The following is a 16,446-nucleotide window of genomic DNA, read 5'->3' on the forward strand; positions in this document are numbered from 1 at the left end:
GGCCATTCTCTTTTGCTTCGACCATGTTATAGCAAGAAAATTTCAAGTGATAAAACCAAATCAAATGAGTGAATGTGAACAATGCATGCATTGAAACAGAAGAAGCTGTAAAATGTAAAGTTGACCATAATTTTTTTTTTTAAATTTTTTTTATGATTTTATATCCTAAATTCCTAACTTTGAACACAAAAGAATTTGGCTCATTGTCATAACCAGAGTATCGAATATCATGAACATATAAATGGTTCAAAGAAAAAAATCGAAATGAAGCACTGAGGAATATTGACACTAGTAAATATTTGTAAAAGCTAATGGATATTTGGAGAAAACCATATAAAGTTCTAAATGAAGTTACACACTTTTTATGGAATGTTTACTTGATCAATTATCACTTGTATTTGAAAACAAACTGTTGAAAAATTTTCCTAGCATAATGAGTTGTAGCTGTAGCAATTTAGATGTGTATACTGACAAACTACCATTATTGAAATTCGACTTAATGCTTGGATAAATCACACAATGATAACAAATTCTTATTAATTTAATAATAGAAAATTCTTAAAAGCTTAGGTAAATGGGAGGTTGTGAGTTTGACTCATGCAAGACTAGTTGTAGCATTTGAGTTATTTATCTAATAAAAAAAATCTTGGGTAAATGTAAAAATGATAAGTTGTGTGTATTTACAAAATACTGGAATTACACACCCGCTTTTATTAATGATTATTTAATATTGAAGGATTTTCTTTTCTTGAGAAAATATTAGAGGATTATTAAAGTAAAAAAGTGCTTTTTGTAACCAAAAAATAATTTTTAAAGTTTATTTATGTAGATTTAAAAGGAACTACAGCAAAGAATATCCTCATGCACTTCCATATTTTATGTTTTTTTTTTTCCTTAGTAATATGAATTAAACATGGCTGTTGAGTATTTATGAATGATGTACTGATGTCGTCCTCACTCCTCACTTTGTATTTTACTTTCCCCCTTCTGAATGATCTTACATCCTTCAGATAGCAGCTACATGTGTAGAAATGCATGTTCTTCCAGTGGGAATTGTCACTGTCCTCATATCCAGAAGGCAGCAATTTTACTTCAAGTAAGTTTCTTTCAAAAGCACAAATCATGTCTACATAGTACATCCATTTCTGAGCAGCTCAGGCTCCTTACTTATCATGACTATTGAGGTAAAGTCAGACTCAGGGGAATCAAATTTCTCCAAACACAGAAGTAATGAACTTCTCAGTTTGTTCCAGACCATTATAGCACTTATGGTCCAGAACTTAATAACTGGGATATTCTTCAGGCCAGAAGTTATTGCAGTTTCATCCCCTCAACCTTAAGGAGAGCATTTTGATGAGCACAGGTGACATTTTCAGATTGTGATTTGTGCATTCACTAGGTCAGTATTCACCCTCTCCCATTCACCCCATGTTGTACATTCTCCGCCTCTTAAACCTGCGCTTCAGCAATCAACCTCTTTAATCTTTCTCTCTCGTTTCAAGGATACCACCTCTGCTTCACTTGCCTGTTTCAATTGAAATGTCGATCAATTATAAAATTATATTATGAAAGCAGGTACTCGTAGCAAATACAGAGAGTGACTGAAAATGGGACACAAAGTGAGTACACCAGTTAACATCTACTAAGATTCATCTATTCTAAGCAAAGAACTGTAAATCCAACATTCCATGGAGAGAGGGGATGAGAGAGAGTGGCAAAAGGGAAGGGTTTCATCACTTGTCTTAGATTTCCAACAGGTTTTTGCAAGCAAATTGAAAACAAGGACATTTTCTTACAATGGAGTATTGAAATTGAAATAACACCATCAGTTAAATTATATATTACAAATTCCATAAACTATAGAAAACCGTAAATTTATCAATCAAATTCTAGTACCATAGTATAGTACAACTTGCAAATGTGGATTTATCACATACAGAATATAAAAAAAAAAATAATAATAAAAAAAATAAAAAATAAAAAAACGGCAGTACACCATGACACATGACAAAAAGTGGGAAACATGCATACGCAGCATAACAGTTGCATCAAAGGAATCTTATAATGTCTGTTATAGATGAGATCATGACAGTGTATTCAATAGGTTTGAGTTAAAGTTCACACCAACGTGAACAATAAGGGTATATAACACAGGCTTATTCCAAAACGTTGAAATTGTCAGCATAAAAAGTTAGTATTTGGGAAACACTTTCTTGCTTTAGGAAAGGAGAATTCTTTAACAGAAGCAGACAACAGAACATGAAAATGCGTTCTGAAAACTTTAACAAGCAACTGTATAAGCATGGTAGATACGTGATAGATGTACATTTGTGAGCACGATAGATACTCGAAAGAGAGTGATGCACACCTGATACCAAAGGTCTTAGATTTGAACTCTAATCAAACTTGAATCTTTTGGCTATTGAACACTTCTCAACAATTTATCCAACTTCTGCGGGTTTTGCAATATTCTTAGCCTCTAAGAACTCAGACAATCTAAACACCGCAGAGTATCAATTCAACTATAAAGAGATAGCTATTTAAATAAGATACACTTGATCACAGTTCCTGAAAAACCATTGCGATGACTTGCTTTGAAATTATAATAATAGCCAAAATTGCTTACTCAGAATGGTCTATATAGGCGCAACAATCCCTGAGATCGAGAGTTTTCTTAAACCCTTAAATGAGACAAACTGTAAAATGAAAGATGCTATAATCATGACAAATTAGTGCAATGTGCAAGAAATGAATTTGAAAGTAATGGTTACCAAACAGTCAAAGACTTAACTTCAGTCAAAGATGCTTTCCTATGTGAATAACTTGGTTCTGAGGGATGTAAATGTTCCCCACTGATACCTGAAGAAAGAGAGTATTTGATCAGTTTATCTTAAACATGTAAACAGTAGCATAGAGAATAAGTTTCAGAAACTAAAAAGAAAAGAAAAAATAATAAAAATAAAACCCATGCAGCGTAAGTCACAGAGGTTTGACATATTTTCATCTCAACCAACGACTTTGGTCAGTAAAGGTATCTATCTCTTCTATAAGACCAGTACAGGCATGTATTAGACAGATATTAATGGTTCCATATGGGATATGATAAACACCAAGTAATTTGAGGATGGTAGGATATAGTTCAACTTCAAGGGAATACCACCATGTCACATTGTGCACGTACAACCAAAAATTAGAAAAAGAGGAGTCAAGAATAGATTTTAGAGAATCAAAGAGATACTAAAATAGAACTGTTGTGCTTCCATTAATTTATATCCCCTCTGCGTAATTGAATTGTTGATTATACAAAATATATGAAACCCAAGCAAAAAATAACACTCATCACAGCTTGTCCCACAATTTTTTTTTTCCCTTTTTTTCTACAAACGAAATTAAGATATAATAATTAGAATGAACCAGACCTTGACATGCATATGCTTCAGGATAGCAATTTGCAACATCAAAGCGGACAGCATCATAGCTTCATAAAGAGGGCCTCCTAGTCAATAAAAAACCACAAGAAAGGCTTGAAGTTTTGAAAAAAAAAAAAAAAGAAGAAGAAGAAGCAATATTGATTAATATAATCGAAATATTGATCCCTGGTGCATCAAGATTGATCCCATGAAATGGTAACTACTCATTTGAAAGTCTTATTTGAGCCACCTCAGCAACTTTGATACGAGCAGTAATCGCAATTCTACCTGTCGAATGATATTTTGCCTGAATGCAAAGTTGTTGCTCTGATGTCTATATTCCGTCTCAATCAAATGGAAACAGCATCTTTTTGCACAAGTTCTTCCTCGTTAGGGAGATTTCTTAATGCAGAATAGAGGATTGTTCCTTTAGACTCTCAGTATTCCATTGGCTATGCAATGCTGAAGATAAAGGTAAAAATTTGTCGTAGTATAATGAGGAGGCAGAATCCAGCTCATTAGAACTCCAAAAGCAACTGGGATACTAGCCACCCCAATATTACAGATGCACTTTAAACTCTTCTCCATGACTCCTAACCAGAAGATACAAATTCATATGTGAACGAGACTGCGGTATTTGTCCTCCCTGCAGATTTTCCAAACATTACCATAATAAATCCGAGCACTTTCTCACTTATATGGCTTGTGAACTGACCTTTTGCTGAAGGATCTGATTCAGTTCCATACTTTTGGCACTCAAGGTGCTCTATCACATAAAAACTCAACACCTTTTCATCATCTTTCTAGGTTAACTAGGAAATTTGGCAATGCTCATAAACATTAAATAAATCACCCTTAGTTCATTTTCTGCATTCAAATATCACTGAAGAAGGAAGCCTTACTTTAACACTGCCGTATGCTTGACAAATTACAGTATCTCCATTATTGAAGACTGTGGCACTAGTAGTAATGTTCCATGGCGAACCTACAGATGATCCTCTTAAACTTCTACGTTCAGTTGCTAGTTCATCATCCATCCTAGTACATTCATCATTTCGACAGTTGGGCCTCACTTCAAATTAAGCACATCAGATGCACCACGTATAAGAAAACATCATTTGGTGAATCCTAGCTTGATAGTGCATAGGCTTCCACCATTTTTAATCGGTTGACTCTTTTCCTATTAGGTAAAGCAATGACAAAGAAAGTTGTGATCCCAAGATGTGTAGCGAAGAGCTTAACTTTTGGGACATGAAGGAATCCACCCCCTGAGTTTGAGACATCATAATGTCCAACACCTCAATTCATGCACTGCAACATTCATGTAGGCAAACTGATAAGAGTCCAAAGTCCCGAAAACAGTAAAGTCCAGCCATAAAATAAATAGTCTCTTTGATGCCCTCCATAAGGCATATAACTTCTGGCTATATAACCATTATCTACAAGTTATGCAACTTGTACCACAGCAGAAGCTGCAAGTGGAGAAGCAAGCCCAACATCATAACCGCATCAACTGATAGTGTTATAAATCTGTTGAGGGTTTCTTGATAGTTATAGAATGCCTTCACAATAACTATCAAGAAACCCACAATTACTTTGCAGCTGATTCACTATAGCATTGGTATTTAAAAGTACCGAATGAAACTCTGCGCTGACAATCATTGTAGAAACCAGCCTGCATATGCATGTGCAAGAACACTCTCCAAACTCTCAAGCAAAATGGTATAGAACCCCTGGTATTACCAAACATCAATAAAAGAAGCACAGACAATACACATCTTGCAAGATCAAATACCTCTAGCAACTGTAGTTTGATAATTGTAAACTATACCAGATGACCACATTCAAAAACAATATCATAGACTCCCCAATTATATAACTGAATACCACTCTGACAGTAGCTTAAAAGGGCTTCTTTGTGAGGAAGACCATTTATAGTTGGTAGATGCTTTTGCCCAATCTCCCTTAACCAACATCAGAGCCTGGAACTACAAACCTCCAGTTGCTTCTTGCACATCAAATTGAATAGCTTTAGTTTCTTCTAAAGAACCTGTAAGATAGATAGATAGAGCCAATTTAAGCAAAATAATTAATCTCTTTAAACCAGGATCGAATTGATAATCTAATAACATTGATCATTCATAGTCAACAAAAAACCAGGGATGGAATTGCTTTAGAGAAACTAAAGCTTAAAACTTTAAATATGAATTGAAACACAGAATCAATCAACTAAACTAAAGAGTTTAATAACTCCAATTGAAAGAGGAAGTAGAGAAATTTGAATCAGAAAATACCTTTATAATGAACAGATTAGAGCAGCAGTGAAGAAAGTTTATATCTTGGAGCTTGGAGAAAAGTAGAATTTTCAGAATCTGTAGGAATTAATGCAGTCCGTCTATTTTGGTTCTTTTGATTTTATTTATTTTTTATTTTTTTTAAAAAGGAAAGGAATTTGGTCCCTTTGATTTAAGGAGCTTGGGAGGCGTCAAATATCGGATGGTCTAAAAATGGGGTTATTTTGGTAATTTAGACACAACTCGAAAACACCTATATAAGACTTCGGGACAACCTACGACGCCATTCACCTCTCTCTGACTCTCACTCTCACTCTCTCTCTCCTCCTCCCAAGATTGCATCTTGAGACCTCCTCCTCTCAAATTTCACTTCTGTCTCTCTCCTTTCCCTCCCCCGTTCTCCCAAGATTTGATTTTTGATGGCTATATAGTGTGATTCTTCTCCCATGAGTTTGATGCGATGTCAAGGAAAATTTGAAGAACACGAAGAAGAGTTTCCATGAATTTGACGATGTGAATGGAAAATTTGAACAACACCAAGTGTTTCGAAAGAACAATCTGGTAAGTACCGTTTTCAAAATTTTTTTTTTTTTAGGGCCTTTTGTTCTGTTCTTCCAATCGATTTCCAGTCCAGTTTTTTTGGGGTAATTTTGACAAAGGCGATGGGTACCAAAGCAAATCTGTCTTGGTTTTTAGTCCTTGTAATATTGAGGAACCCAATGGGTACAAAAGTAATTTGGGTTCAGCGTTGGGGGGGGGAAATTGAATTCCAAGCCGATCCGTGTCATTCTGTTTCCACCAATAGGGTGGAAGCACTAGGATTAGGATTTGGGGTTATTTTAATCTAACGGTCATTATCATCCTCTCACAATCCAACGGTGCTTGCCTTATGACCCAATTTTTTGAAATTTGAATTTGGATCTTCGATTTAAAATTTGAATTTCGATGTTCGATTCGAAATTTGAATTTCTATCGTGATCCCGCGCTTCATTTCAACCTATATAAACAAACAGTCCACCCTTTTTTTCAAATCGTGTTTCCTTTACTGTTCTTGTCTGTGTGTGAGTGTGTCTGTGTGAGTTTAGACTGTGAGTTTCAATTTTTGTGTGTCGAATGGCTGGGAACGGGGTTGGAGAGTTTGATGGTGAGGTTGAGAAGCTCGTTAGCTGGACCCGTCCGAGTGTGGGAGTGTTGAAAATCAACCTCCATGCCGAATTTGCCAAGGGGAGTACAGGTTGTATCGCCGTGGTTGCTAGAAACAGGGCCGGGCAACTTTTGGATGGTGTCACGCTCAAGTCTCCAGCCTCAACCCTGGTGTCAGCCGAAGTCCTCGCTGCCGAACAAGCGGTGGAGCTCGCAAGACGATTTCCCGATTTCAAAATTGTTTTCGAATGCCAGAGCAGCTTCCTGATCCGAGCCATCACCGGAGACGTAATCACCGACAAATGGAGCATCTACCCACGAATTCAAGGCATCAAATCCACACTCAACACGATTGCAGAATTTTCTTGGAGTGAATGTAAAAGCCGTGCCAATTCGCTTGCCGTTGCCCTTGTCTCTCATTTGGTGAATACCGAGGTTTTTGAAGGTGTTGAGACATCTTGGATCCATCCCCCACCTAATTGGGTGGCGAGGCCTCCAAAATTCGTCGATGAGATATTGAGGAAGGATAGGGGAATCATGGATGAATAGTTGATAGGTCTGCAAAATATTAGTTGGATATATATATATAGTAGTATTAAGAGTGGAGAGGTTGTATGCTAAGAGGAGACTATCTGATATATATAATTAGTATTAAGAGTTGAGAGGTTGTATGTGCTAAGAGGAGACTATCTGTTACTTTTTTGTAATGCTTTTCTTTCCTATCTATGAAAATCGAATGAATGTTTTCTTCTGATTTATGTGAAGCATGACTCTGTCTGTTTAATACTAGTTTAGTTATGTGTACATAATTAGATGGCTAACTGGTTTGAATTTTAATGGATTTCTTATTAAAGATGAAGTTTGAACCAGAGGTTAACAAATACATGATTCAGTCAGTAAATTGCATATTGAAGATTGACTCCACATGTGAGAACCCTTTTGGTTGGGCATTGCCTATGGATAATCACAACTTCTGGAAAACAGAAAAGATGGGTGTTATCAATAAAATTATTTCTGCTGAGTTTTACTGTCTTGGTTTGTTGCTAGCTTTTGTGAAGATGGATTCCATATCATATATATACGTGTCTGATTGAAACATGGTAAAAAATCTGGTGCAGATTGGGGTGCTTGAGGATACCAGAGATCTTACATTCCATGGTATTTTTTACGAGTTCGAAGCTGCTTTAGAGGACACCAAGCTCAGTGTTACCTTAAGGAGCTGAGAAGAGGAATCACCACGCTTTTCAATCATGTATTGACTTGCTCCTTACCTATTTTGGTGGATCACATTATATTTTTGCTAGGAAGCAAACTGAGATATTTGAAATATAATTTCAATTATTTTGTTCAGTTGTAAGGGGAGAGAAAACGAGAAAGGAGTATGCAGTCTTACTACAGAGGCATAGAGTTGTATGACTGATGAAAAGCAGGATTGCAAGGAAGAAATTCAATAACATTTGTGATGCATCAATTGTGATACAATCAGGTATATTAAGCCTAATGATTATATTCAGAATCAAAGAACTTGCACCCAAAGTAAATACGTTTAATTGTCACTATTTTTTAGGTATCCCTACCCAAATTAGTTTCATTTGTTTGACTGTCTAAGCTATCTTTGCAGTTTATCGTGGCTGGTTTGTCAGAAGATGCTCAGGAGGTATAGGATAAATGAAACCTGGGAACACAAATGTGCTTAATTATGGATCACCAGGTTTGCTATTGTGCTTAATTTTCTATAAAATGATGTGAAATCATCACAGACAAATTGAGCTGTGCATTTGAGATGCAGTTCATATCATGATACAACATTATGTGATGAAAAATATAATAGTATGAACGCCACGGAATTGTGTCCAAACCGAGTTTGATGCAAGTGTATTCCAAAAAGTAAATGAGGATTCATGTAAAGAAACATCATGAAAGAGTGGTAGAACCCAAGTAAGAGTTGCACCAATAATCTAAAATCTTATCCAAATCACGAGGACTGAGGATGATGATGACCCATATGTCAGGCTGCCATTAGTTTCCCACTTACATTTTTATTGTTATAACCTAAGCAACAGAGCAAGTAACAACTTACCAACCCCGACAGACTACTTATCTGTGTGCTATCCTATTTTCATTTCCTTATCCTTTATATCTTTTTATAGGCAATCTTGAAATGTATATGTGATTTGGATACCCTTGATTTTGATGTATGCTCTGCATTTTGTTCAATCAAATTCTGGGAATTTAAGAAATCTGTAGAATGTGTGGACTTTCATAATATAATATAATGTTCAGCTCACAAATTAGAACTGGAGTTGATGAACTGTAGTGGTATTGGATGTGTTCTAATATGTGCAAAATTTCTTTCTAGATAAGACACACATTGAACTTTCCCTTGATTTTGATATTTCTCAGCATTTGTGTTCAATGAAGTGAAAGAAATTTGTAGATTGTATGGACTGTTCATAATATGTTGTTCAGTTAGTAACATTAGAAATTGTGCAGAAGTTGTTTGTCCTGTGTAGCTAAGGCACACACATTAATCGTTTTCACTTGTTTTCAGCAGAAAGGGAGTTCTTTTTCGATAAAGGAGTGTGTGATTTCAATAGCTTTGACATGGGGCTAATAACAGGAGTTCCTGCATCGGAAATTTGGAATTGTCTAAGGATTCCTATGCAGCTACCCCAGTGCTGCCTGATCTGGCTGTACTGATGTCCGGACGGCCAATGAAGGACCCTGATATGCTCTGCCTATAAATAACAAGGGTATCAGGGAGGTACAAAAGCCGCTTGAAGATATCACAGGGAGTCTCAAGATAGCTGGAGTCAAAGGCACTAGGTTCAACTGAGAGGGTAATACATCAAACTAGAAAGCTATGTGTTTGTTTTGGGTTTTGTCAAAAGAATTAGATGATAACCAAGACTTTAATTTGTGTGTAGAATTTGAGGCAGGCGTCTCGAGCACTGAAGCAGGGGAAGGCTTGGTGGAAAGACACACTTTTATGATGGCATGGAAATCCAAAGAGGTAAATCTCACAGCACAAAAATATATGATATTAGTTTGACACTCATTCCTTAGTATTTACTGGATCATCTTACCTCAACAAGATATAGATTGTCATGGTTTTGATTGCAGCTGACGGATTTGTTGTACAAATTGGTGATCTGGAAGGACCTGCAGAGGGTTTTGGTACAGAGAAAACCAGGACGATACCTTTAGAAATCTCTGTAGATGGAGAGAAAGCACCCTTTTACGGTGCAACTTTGGAAGTAAGATTCCTCCTTCCTAGTCACTCCCTCTCTCCCTTTGTATGTATATGATGTGTGTGTGATTCTGTTGATCAGTTGCATATGTGATGGATGAAGGCTGAAAACAATAAGACCTAAAAGTAAAAAAGAGAAGACATCACCTAATTGTCTGTGAATGAATTAAGCAGTATAACTGGAAATAATCTCATAGTGGTTTTGGTTTTGACATTGATGTGTTTGACCAGGAATTCGGGCTATACACGACTCAGACAAAGATTCCATTTAACGCATTTGGAACAATGGCAATTGCCAGAGATGAGAGAAACATTAATGTGTGAACAATTCTGCTTCAAGCCAGATTATTTTACTAAAGGAAAGTGAACTAACTCCCAGTAACGCCAATGTATTGGATGGTCGGTATGCAGTGTTCGGATACATTACAGAAAATGAGGACTTCTTGGCAGATCTCAAGGTTGGTGATGCTATTGAATCTATCCAAGTTGTTTCTGGCCCGGAAAATCTAGTGAATCCAAGCTACAAGATTGCTGGCTAGACAAAAGCCTCTGTCTACTTATGTCTTCCATTTGCAAGTTTATACACGGCAACCATTTGGAAGTCTATCATTTCTAGAGAATAATATAAATTCGAGAATGTATTCATCGACTGAAATCAAGTCCAGGTCATGCCTGTGTTTAACTAGATTGTGATTATATAGCATATTTTTCATTTTCCCCAATAAAGAAGCACAAATACATAAATTTACCTGTTCAGTACGGAAAACCAATTTTGTATAACCCACTTGATACATCTCTAGTAATATGTTGAACTGATGAAGAATAGCAACTGAAACATTAAGTGGCTCCTGTGATGCAACATTCTCCAGCAGAAGAAAACCATATCTATACAAGATCTAATAACACTAGACTAACGATAATTAGACCCCGGAGAGAGGTATAAAGTATCTGAGAGCTGAAAGAGGAGTGAAGTCATCTTTTCTTACCTTCTTGCAAATTTCTTGTGAGACATTATGATAGGAAAGCTAGATCTCGATATTCGAACAACTTCAAGGACTCCACAACATCTTTAGTCGCTGCAGGACAATTCCTTGTTCATATATTGAAGGAGCTTGACTATTGTTGGGCTTGAGAATAAAACCAAATAACCAAACTCATTTATTAATAGTATTCAATTTTCAAGAATGTGACATTCCTAAAGGACAGATAGCATACATGATCATGTTACCACAATCCTGAGAGCCAGTAATCACGTTACCATAATTATACTCCTCCTTTAATTAATAATCATGTACAGAAATCCAAAAAAAATGGAAAGCAGCATACCTAAAATTTTGTTACAACACTCAGCTTCTGGGAGTCTGCTCCACCTAATTTATGCAAGGGGCCAACTACAGGCTTCTCAGATCGATTGAGCATACTAGATGCAAATATCTGAGGAAGGTGGCATGAGCATGAGGAAAGAAGCTGAATGAGAGACAACCATAGACGAGGAATAAGTATGGTAACTTAACGTACAAGTTTCACAAACCAGCAAAATAAGAGGTGCTCAGCAGTTTATGCTTCAACAAATACTGGATATGCATAATCACAATATATTAGGTCACCTTACATATGAAGAATTTATTAGGAATCTAGCTTTCTGCACAATAAAATCTTCAACCATGCACGGATAGAAATTACTTCAAGAGGTAGATCAATTACTTCCTTCCAGTGCAATTATAGATATATATCATGAACAACTATGAACACATAAATTTTGTCAAACTTCTATATGAGGACCACTTTAATTTCTATGATTCGGATTAGGTTTATCGTTGGATGAACTGCATTGCTGATATTGACCCTAGAAAAAGAAAAGGTAGGTACAGCTAGTCCGTCAACAGCTAACCATCATACTGTAAAAATCGGATAGAAATTAATCGTTCGATGTCTGCTCGTTGTCCCCTCTTCGATTCCCAGTGAACAACATGATCTTGACCTATCATTTGTTCAATTTGGTCGATCTGATACATAGTTAACTCTTTTATCCTCTTTATTTTCCCACTGATATCTAATCGATAACGAACCTGAAGTACCAAATATAACTTTTATACAATCACGAAGTTAACTAGTTACTGTACAGTAAAAATGATGAAATACATATACTTAAGCTGATCATTGACAAGTTCAATACCTTCAAAAAGACCAAGGCAATCCTGGTTGCCTTCAAATTCAACTCTTGTCCGATCAATGCCATCCTGTATAAATTCCTGAAAAAGAAAATAGCAGTCAACATATAAGTCTCTGCTTTCATAAAGCTCTCCATTCAATTAATTTGTTCAAGGTCAAATACAGAGCAATAAATCAGGAGTTGGTTAAGAATTTGGTTCACACAAGGCAAGCACAGTCTCTTTCATCATTGGCTCGACACCAAATCTTTGGTCCTTCTTCCTTCCCCTCATTATCATAGTTCTCTTAACAGATAAGCAGAAAAGAATCACAGACGTTTCTATGTAATGAACTAACATGATACACAAAAGTGGCCAGGACTAGGCTCTGTCTCTGCCATTATACTGATGAAAAGGAAATATGGAAGATTACCTCCTGCTCTAGTTTGAACAAGTGGTGATTGAAGTGTTACTGCAATCTCTCATTTGCATAATTAATGCAGAAGTTCAAAACTATTTCTCTACTGAAAAAGACAAATGTACAGTTACAAACACTTGGAATAAACCGAGTTCCAATGAAAGTTCAGATGAAACATACATCAAAGGATGCAAAGCCATAGATAGCGAGAATGCTAATAGATCTGCCAGTACGCTGCTTTCCTACTGCAAGTGATTTATTAATTTGTTCAACCAACCACTCAAACAAACATGCATGTATCGACTTTGCCAAAGCATCTCTAGTATCGACAGCCTGAAAGATGCAAAAACATGTTAAGGATAGCCTGATATCAATCTATTTTCTTGGGCTCTATTTGCATGTGTAACTTATCCAACACCCAAATGGAACCACCCGGTGGAAACTGAACCAAACTACGCCATCAACTTCCTAAGCACACTCGGCATCAACCTCCTCATAATCCTTCTCCAGAGCAGCGAGATCCTCACGGGCCTCAGAGAACTCTCCTTCCTCCATGCCCTCACCCACATACCAATGCACAAAAGCACGCTTGGCGTACATCAGATCAAACTTGTGATCGATGCGGGAGAACACCTCAGCCACACTGGTGGATCGAGTTGGAGATCATGCACACAGCCCTCTGCACCTTAGCAAGGTCACCGCCGGGAACAACAGTGGGTGGCTGGTACATAGTTGATATCACATAATATGATAATATAACTATCATAAAGATTCTCTCTTCTACTTTTTTTTCAGTCTATCATCAACAGTATTGCTACCTTCATCAGCCACAGATTCCACATGATATTTGTTCCTAAAAGGCTTTTATAGAATAGTTGAAGCATTTTGTCTCACATGCTTTTAACTCCACCTCTTATCATTCTCTTTCATATTTAAGGAATAACCCGAAGTACATGTGCCCTTTAAAAAACATAGAAGTACATGTACCCCATCAAATGGTAATGTACCATTTGACTTTAGCCATGTTACTTTACAAAATGTTACCTCTTGAAATGTGGTGATCAGTCTAGTGTTTAGGCAAATTTCATTTTGCAAAAATTTGGGAAGTAAATGTGCAACCCAAATACACTGACACCTTTTAATTTAGGGAAAATATCACAAACCATGCACCAACTTTAGGCATTTCTACACTTTAGTATACCAACTTTTATAACTATCATATTAGTATATCAAGTTTGCTCAATTCTTTCATTTTGGTGTACGCCGTTAATTTTTCCGTTATCCTATCAAAAAAAAAAATTGACAAAGCGTAGTGGGCCCATATTTTTGTGTTATTATAGCTATAGATCTATCCTCTGCACTCGAAGGTAAATAGTTATTTTCACTATTCATAATGGCACATTTAGATCGTATCTTGTCTAGAAGTTCATGTTGAAGGCTAGTCCTTAGGTGGGAAGGTTTTGTTCATCTGCATGATATATTAAAATTTTTGCAAAAATTTCAACAGTAGTCCAATAGTAGAACTTAACGGTGTTAGTTTGATATACCAAAATGATGTTGAAATGCAAAGTTCATACACCATTCTGATAGTTTTCAAAGTTCATACACCAAAGTGTAGAATCATCCATATTTCATACACTATTTGTGATAAAATCTCTTTAATTTATTTCTATCAAATTCATATATTTTGAAAAAAATTTCCAACATTTACTTGATTTTGCACGATTCAATTGTTAGAGGAAAAAACCACCACACCAACCCCCCTTTAAGAAAAAAAAAAGACCACCGCAATCAATTGATATGTATGTAATTTTGTTGGATTTTAATATCTCAATTTCTAGAATATTGCTGTTGGTCTCAACTCTTAAGAAAAATTGGATTCAATTGTCAAATCCAAGAGTATTGATTTGCATTTTAGTTGAGAATAATGACCAAAATAACGAAAGTAATGGAAATATCGAGAATTTGAAAAAAAATTGATGGAAATATCGAAAAAATATCTAATATTGATGGATTTTACACTGAAAATTTGGATAAATATTGTATGATCAACTAAAAATGGACTAAAAACAAAAAAATCAAAAATATATGAAAATTAATATCAATGCTTGAAAAAAAATAAAAAATTATAAACTGGGTCAGACTAACTTGAGCAACAAAAGAACTCAACATAGCCCAACTAGTTATCTCTCATACCAACCATTCGGGCCAATTAACAAAGTCTGTCTTTGTACCATCCATAGCTAAAGTTGAAGTTGTAACATAGTTTAGAACGAGTTATTGAAAAAATAATGAAGAACGATGATGTTCGAAATGGCTTAATATCTTGAACTCATTTATTCTATAAAGCACATCAAAATGTGTTTCTCCTATAAACACCCCGACAATCACCTTTTGTATAAATTGTTACAGCATAGAAAAGTTGAATAAGAGATTCAATTAGTGTTCAAAAAATTGATAAGGAAGCCCCAAAACAAATGGCTCAACGTTTAATAATTTGTCTTCACCTGCTCTTTGTTGATATTAACATGGGCAAACATGAGTTTGTATAGTGCTCTAAACTTTTGAAACATGGAAACTTATTTGAACGTGATTAAGTCTCATGAGAGACTTCGAAGTATGGAAACTGACTTTAACATGATTAAATCTCTCATGGGATAACTGATGGAAATTGATTTGAACGTGATCAAGTCTCTCATGAGATAACTGTTATTATGGACATCTGTGTACTTTATCTACTTCCAGTAAGACCATTTAAATTTAATAATTATTTGAGTTTTATTTCATCTAGGCAAGGGTTTATTAGCCAAACCATATTTTGCTGAAACTTTGGACACCAAAAGAATGGCCTCGTTTTTCTTTCTTTTTTTTTCTTTTTTTTGAAAAAAAAAAAGAAAAGAAAAAGAAGAATGGCCTCTTTTTATAATAGTAGAGATTAGAGATCAAAAACAAAAGACAGAATATTTAGATTTAGACTAAAACTTTACGGATATTATATATGTTTAGTGTGGTTGCACCATCAGCATATTGTGCTAATATGAACGAAAAGTAGATGGCCCCCAACAACATTAATAATTATAAGATAAGGACTTCAAACTTTCCCGAAGCTTCTTAGCACGAATGAGCAACACACTAAATTTAAAACAATCTGATTTGAAATTTTTGTTTACTATTTATTTACCTAAAACAATAAGCAAAAACAAATAGTTTTTATATTTGACCCCTTATTTAATACAAAAGTAAATTTAAAACAATATAATTTGAAATTTTCTTGAACTAAACTTGTTGAATATTTTGGTGTAGTTATTACCAATTAAGATCCAACGTCAAGTCCTTTTAATTAAATTTAATAAATAACATTTATTTTGAGATCAAAAGTCTTTTTTAGAATAATCCATATTTCTAACAACAAAAAAAAGAAAGACAATTACAAGTTTCTACTTGTTTGGCCCACCAAAAACAATATTCTAGTTCCGCCATTTATAGTGAGATTTCATTGAGATCATCTAGTGTGAAAATTAGTAACTAACTTTCGGTAAAACGAATTACTCCTTTAGGTAAAAATAGTAATCAAATATTGTGAAATTATTTGTACACACGTGAAAACAAACTTTTAGGTGTGACTACTCCGTGTGAGGTGGACCTGTGAACATAATTAAGATTCTTTTGAAGAAGATGCTCATTGCTCGTCACCCTGGCTGGGGTTGTTGGTTAAGGCGTTGGTGTTTTATTAACCTGGCATCCTGGTTTTGACTCTTGTTGGTTGTAATTTTTTCTTTTC

General features: G+C 35.5%; 1 long non-coding RNA gene and 1 pseudogene across 4 annotated transcripts; one reads left to right on the plus strand and one right to left on the minus strand.

Moving 5' to 3' along the window:
- Positions 1-831: 831 nt before the first annotated feature.
- On the minus strand, positions 832-5,782 carry LOC133726558 (uncharacterized). 4 transcript variants are annotated; one of them, XR_009854874.1, is made up of 4 exons: positions 5,705-5,782; positions 3,420-5,460; positions 2,369-2,859; positions 832-1,525 (listed from the first exon to the last, which is right to left on the minus strand). It is a non-coding gene; the product is annotated as an uncharacterized LOC133726558 (long non-coding RNA). The 4 variants fall into 4 exon arrangements; XR_009854873.1 differs by having other exon boundaries at positions 837-2,859; positions 3,420-3,496; positions 3,699-5,460; XR_009854872.1 differs by having other exon boundaries at positions 836-2,859.
- A 225-nt stretch (positions 5,783-6,007) lies between these two features.
- LOC133726559 (peptidyl-prolyl cis-trans isomerase, chloroplastic-like) lies at positions 6,008-11,031 on the plus strand (annotated as a pseudogene).
- Positions 11,032-16,446: the final 5,415 nt, after the last annotated feature.

The sequence above is a fragment of the Rosa rugosa genome, chromosome 1 (genome assembly GCF_958449725.1).
Source record: "Rosa rugosa chromosome 1, drRosRugo1.1, whole genome shotgun sequence".
NCBI classification, from domain to species: domain Eukaryota; kingdom Viridiplantae; phylum Streptophyta; class Magnoliopsida; order Rosales; family Rosaceae; genus Rosa; species Rosa rugosa.